The sequence below is a fragment of the Tupaia chinensis genome, unplaced genomic scaffold, assembly GCF_000334495.1.
Source record: "Tupaia chinensis unplaced genomic scaffold, TupChi_1.0 Scaffold000600_1, whole genome shotgun sequence".
Classification (NCBI taxonomy): domain Eukaryota; kingdom Metazoa; phylum Chordata; class Mammalia; order Scandentia; family Tupaiidae; genus Tupaia; species Tupaia belangeri.
Genome location: NW_006160117.1, coordinates 3,594,083 through 3,599,989, shown reverse-complemented (window position 1 = coordinate 3,599,989; position 5,907 = coordinate 3,594,083). Strand labels below are relative to the sequence as shown.

General features: G+C 37.3%; 2 pseudogenes; one reads left to right on the top strand and one right to left on the bottom strand.

The window, feature by feature from the left end:
• Window positions 1-81: 81 nt before the first annotated feature.
• On the bottom strand, window positions 82-932 carry LOC102501594 (nucleophosmin pseudogene; annotated as a pseudogene).
• A 4,494-nt stretch (window positions 933-5,426) lies between these two features.
• The window catches only part of LOC106735983 (high mobility group protein B1 pseudogene), a 36,426-nt pseudogene continuing 35,945 nt past the window's right edge, over window positions 5,427-5,907 (top strand).

Here is a 5,907-nt window from a genome sequence, read left to right as displayed (position 1 = left end):
CTGCATATAAAAAATACAGCCAGATATCAACTGTTGCAGAAATGAAATAAGACAGAAAACTTTTATAACAAACTGTTTAAACTATTTCCTCAAAAAGACTTCCTCCACTGCCAGATCTTGAATAGCCTCCTGGTTAGTCATCTGGAAGCAATTCTTCATGTAATTGATAAACTTTAGCTTCCACTTTGGGAAGAGAGCCACCTTTTTCTATACTTGCTTGCATTTTTGCTTTAATGTCTTCTACAGAACTAGGTCCTTTTGGTGTTTTAGCAGTTTTTTCCTGTGTTTTGAATGATTCTTGACCTTTTGATCTTGGTGTTGATGGTTTTAAGTCTTTTCCATTCTGGTTTGATTTTTGAGCATTTTTGCCAGGAGCATCTTGTATAGATTTCTTCACTGGAGTTTTTTCTTCTGTTTCCTCATCTTCAAAATCATCATCATCATTGTCATTATCATCTTCACCATAATCTTCATCAGCAGCAAGTTTTACTTTTTTCCGTGGAACCTTCTACCACCTCTAGGGGCAGATTGCTTTCCAGATATACTGAAGAGTTTCATGTCCTCTTCCTGTTCCTCTTCTGACTCTGCATCTTCCTTCCACAGCTACTAAGTGCTGTCCACTAATATGCACAGGCCCTGAACCACACTTCAACCTTAAGACCACAGGTGGTGTTATTTCAAAACCCCCAAGGGAAACCGTTGGCTGTACAGATATTTTCAGTGTTGCGTTTCTCCAATTGGACTGCCTTCATAATTAATTGCCTCTGCTTGAACAATGTGCAACTCATCCTTTGCACCAGCCCCTAAAGTGACCATTCTTAAAGATAACTAGTGTTCATTTTCATCGTTATCCACTTTAAAGTGATAATCGTTGTCAGCCTTTAGTTCTGGGGCCTCAGGGGGCTCATGTTCGTGTCCATTGAATCTTCCATGGGGTGGCACACACTTAGGTGAGCGAGAAGGTGGATGGAGGTAAATGAGTACAGCTCTGGAAGATAGCGATGCAGGATGGAATTACTCCGGGCTGATTTTTTTCTTTTTTTTTTTTTTTTTTTAAAGATTTGATGTTACTATAAGCTATCTTCTGCATCAATGAAGAAAACATAAAACTGATATTTTAAAATGTACTTTAAGAAAATGAAAGTATATATGTTTTTATTGAACCAAGGCCCAAATTTAAGTCTAATCATTGCCATTTTTTTCTTTTTTAGAGGTTTTTGCCATAAGGCACATGCACTTGCTGAAGAGAGAGACAGAAAGAGTGAGTAGGAAAGTGAGAAATCAACCTCCAGAGGGGATGGTCATGCCACAATCTCTTCTCCATGTTCCTCCTGGGATCTTGGACACGCACACCCATGCACCCAGCATGATTTTCAAGCCACTGGGTCCAGAAGTCAAGCTGCAGTTGGCCATGTGGGAGTCTAGCAATGTAACACTACACCATCTGTCAGCCCCACCTTTTATGTTTAATGTCCATTAATTTATAGGTCCTTCTCCCATACCACATATACCCACATTACCTCTTTTTTCCTTGTAATTTTTATTAAAATACCAAAAAAAGCCAAAAAAATAGATCTTATATTCTGTCCAGATTCATGTGGTCTAGATTTTGCTGGTTCCAGCACTGGTATCTTTCTCCCCTGTATTACTTTAAAATTATTAAAAGTTTTTTGTTTGTTTGTTTGTTTGGTGAAGCATACACACTTAGAGGAACGTATGTAAAAACATAAGTGTTTTTTTGGTTTGGAACGAGCACTTGGTAGGTGATGCTGTGAACCTCCATCAGGAGGCCATAACTCCCATTATCAGGGAGAACTAATGACTGTCTCCCTTTGTGTTGATCTTGGCAGCCTTTTGCACATTTAACTATTAATTAGTGTTTCTGCACTGCTAATTTTCTGTGTTACTAGATGAAATACATACTTTTGTAGAAATCATTCCTTGTCTACCATTTGGTAATAGTATTGTCTCTTTTTTTTGTAGTAGTATTTATAGTATTCTCATAAGACTTAAAGTCCTTCCTCGTGCATATTTTTTTAATATCATTTAATTAATATTGCTTACTTTTATTTTTTTCTTTTGTAATATCTATAGATATAAAATTATTATATAAACCATTTCAAAGAACAGGCTTTCGTTAGTTGACTCTTCTGTCTTCTAATTCATCATTTCTGCATTTTTCTTCAGTATTTACTATGTTTTATTTCTTTGAACTTTTTCCTTCAGCTTCTTCAGTTTTTTCATGTTTATTTGTTTAATTTTACGTTTTTTGCAGTTGGGTGCATGCGCTTGCCAGAGAGAAAGAGAAGGAAACAAGAAATCACCTCACAGGGGGATGGCCATGCCATAGTCCCTTCTCCTTCATTATCCTTTTGGGATGTTGGTCACACATACATGCGCATGTGCCTGTGGTGATTCTCAAGCTGCCAGGTCTTAAACCAAGTTTGGCCATGTGGGAGTCCAGCACCTTGGCCATCACACCATCTGTTGGCCCCAAATTTATGCATGTTTCATATATTTCTATTTTTTTTCTAATCAATTTATTTAAAGCTATAAATATCCTTCTGAGTACCACATGGGCTATTTCCCACAGCTAATATTATAGAGCTTTGCTTATAGTCCTTTAATTTTTTATTGATTGAATATGTCTCTGAATTGCTTATGGTTTTAGAATTTTTTTAATATCTGTATGTATATGTGAAAATACTAGTGAGTACAAAATTATTTTTGAGGAGTCTGTGAAGAGGAGAAAACATAAGAGTTATTTATAGGCAGTATCGGCCTCCCACAGAGTGCTTTGCTTTGTTTTGCTTTGATTACATATGATATAAAAGACTTGAACACATTTAACTGATGGTGACTGAGTTTTGTTTTTCCTTGAAATAAAAAGAGGGTTTTACATCAGAAAATCAATCAAAGTAATTAGCCAAGTGTAATTGTTAGAGATTCTCCATGAAAGTAGAAATTACTCTAAGTATGATTCTCAGGTGAAATAGAGTAAAAGTAGGAAAACCAATACTCAACAACTTGAGGTAGTCATTTCAATGTTTAAGCTAAAGAGACGATCATGTTATTGGAGCCCAGGAGTTAAGGTCAACAGTATCTGAAACCACAGTATGTCAATACGATGGAGGCTAGAGCCATGGAGAAGTTGTTGCCATTGAGGGAACATACATGTTACAGAGAGGCAGAAACTATGGTTGCTCTTATCCTCCTGGGGTCTAACCTCCTGTGAGGGCTTTCTGTTGCCATCACCATGATTATAACCAAATGTTGGAGAACTTAAGAATTGCAGCTTGAAAAACTTACCTCCTGAATACTGGAGAGCAGAGGAAAGAAAGAATAAGGATCTGAGGCCCATTAGGTCAAGGGCTGGCATACCTGAGAGACTAAATGAGAAAAATCATATAGAAATTGATAGAGACATATTTTATAAAAATCAACATAATAAATGATGAAAAGAGATGTGATAGGATAGATAAAGGATATCTACGGGACCAGCAGATAGCATAATGGTTATGTCACTGGACTCCCAGAGTTGACCATGGTTTGAATCCCAGACCTGGTGGCTTAAATTCATACTGGTACATTTGTGTGCGTGCCCAAAATCCCAAGAGGAGAATGCAGGAGAAGGGAATTCTGCATTGTCAATGCTGTTGGGGGGTGATTTCTTGTTCTGTGTCTCTCTGTCTCTCTGGTGAGCATATGCACTCTATAGCAAAAATCTCTCTGAAAAACAGAAAAGATATCTACAATGAAAAAAAGATCTACAGAAAATATTATATTTAGTGGGAGAATGTTGGCTATTAGGAACTAGATAATAGCTAGAGAATAGCTCTAAGGGCTAGCCACATAGCCCAGTGATTAGATACTGATCAGAGGGAGCCAAATCTTATATGGCAGATCAGGGTTGAAGTTCCAGACCTGGAGGCTAGAAAAATAAGCTGAGCACCTGCATATCCTGACAGGATAGAGAAGTGGAGAAAGAAATATTGCAGTATGATTGGGCTACATTGAGGAGTGCCTCCTCTCTCTCTCTTGCATGCACACACATATCCTCTCGCAAAACAAAATAACAACAACAAAAAACTGCTATCACTATTTTAATTACAAACTGAAATAGGGGTTCCTGCTAGTGCAATAATGGGAAACAAATGCAATGAAGTTAAAGATTGGAAAATAAGATTATTTGGATGAAGATTTTCCCCAGATGAGCTTTAAATTCAACAAATCCTCATAAAAATCCCAGAAGGATTTTTTTTTTTTGTAGGAGTTGACACAGTCATTGTAGAATTAATAAGGAAATGCTATGGACCAAGAATAGCCAAATGACTTTGCAAAGAAAAACAAAGTTAGAGGACTGATACTACTTGATCTCAATTTTTATTATTAAGTTGTAGTAACTGAAATTATGTAAATCATGAAACAATGACAATGTGCTATATTTGAAAAGATAGACAAATAGATCAGTAGAACAATAGAAATGCCAGCAGGGCCTGCACTGTAGCGCAGCAGATAAGCACTGTGCAGAGGAAGCCAGATTTCACATGGCTGACCATGGTTTGAGTTCCAAACCCAACAAGACTGATCGGATGATTGAAGGAAAAAGGATTGTGCATGGCCAGGCTTCATTGGGAGGTGCTTTCTCTTTTTCTCTGCATTTTCTCTCTCTTTATGTCCATGTTAACCATATGCACCCTTTGGTGTAATAAAAGGAAATAAAAAGGAAATGCCAGCAATAAACCCTAATATATGTGGACAACTCATTACCAACAGTAATACAAATGTAGTCCAGTGAAGAAAGGATGGTATTTTCAAAATATGATACGAGGATAATTATGTAAAACACACACACACACAAACAGAAACACAGCACAATACAAAACAAAACCCTCAAAAATAATTTTGATCCATTTTTTTCACCATATCAAAAAAAAAAAAAACAACCAAAAATAAGTCAGCCATCTAAACATAAAATCCAAAGCTATAAAACTGTGAAAAGGAAACATAAGATAAAACATTTGTGATCTTGGACTAGGCAAAGTGGTTATAAAGAACTCACAAAATCCAATACGAAAATGAAAGCCCAATATATAGGTAAAATGTTTAAACAGACAATTTAACAATGGACAGTTACAATGGCAAAGATTCACATAATAAATGCTCAACATCATTAGTCATTAAGGAAATAAAAATTAAAACCCCAATGAGATACTACTACATGCCTATTAGAATATGTACAATTTAAAATTTGTACCAAGTATTGCCAAAGATGTGAGGGAATTCTCACAGCTTGCTGGGAAGGCTGAAAATTGGTATATCCAGTATGGAAAACAATGTAGCTGTTACTTTAAAAGTGAACCAGGCAGTACATTGAGCTCCATAGAGACAGTGCCATGGCAAGTGAGAGCCGGATGGACACTGGGCGACTCTGTACCTCGCAGAGGAAAGATAGCTAAACATGGGCAAAGGAGATCCTAAGAAGCCGAGAGGCAAAATGTCATCATATGCATTCTTTGTGCAAACTTGCCAGGAGGAGCACAAGAAGAAGCACCCAGATGCTTCAGTCAACTTCTCAGAGTTTTCTAAGAAGTGCTCAGAGAGGTGGAAGACCATGTCTGCTAAAGAGAAAGGAAAGTTTGAAGACATGGCAAAGGCGGACAAGGCCCGTTATGAAAGAGAAATGAAAACCTATATCCCTCCTAAAGGGGAAACAAAAAAGAAGTTCAAGGATCCCAATGCACCCAAGAGGCCTCCTTCGGCCTTTTTCTTGTTCTGTTCTGAATATCGCCCAAAAATCAAAGGATAACATCCTGGCCTCTCCATTGGTGATGTTGCAAAGAAACTGGGAGAGATGCGGAATAACACTGCTGCAGATGATAAACAGCCTTATGAAAAGAAGGCTGC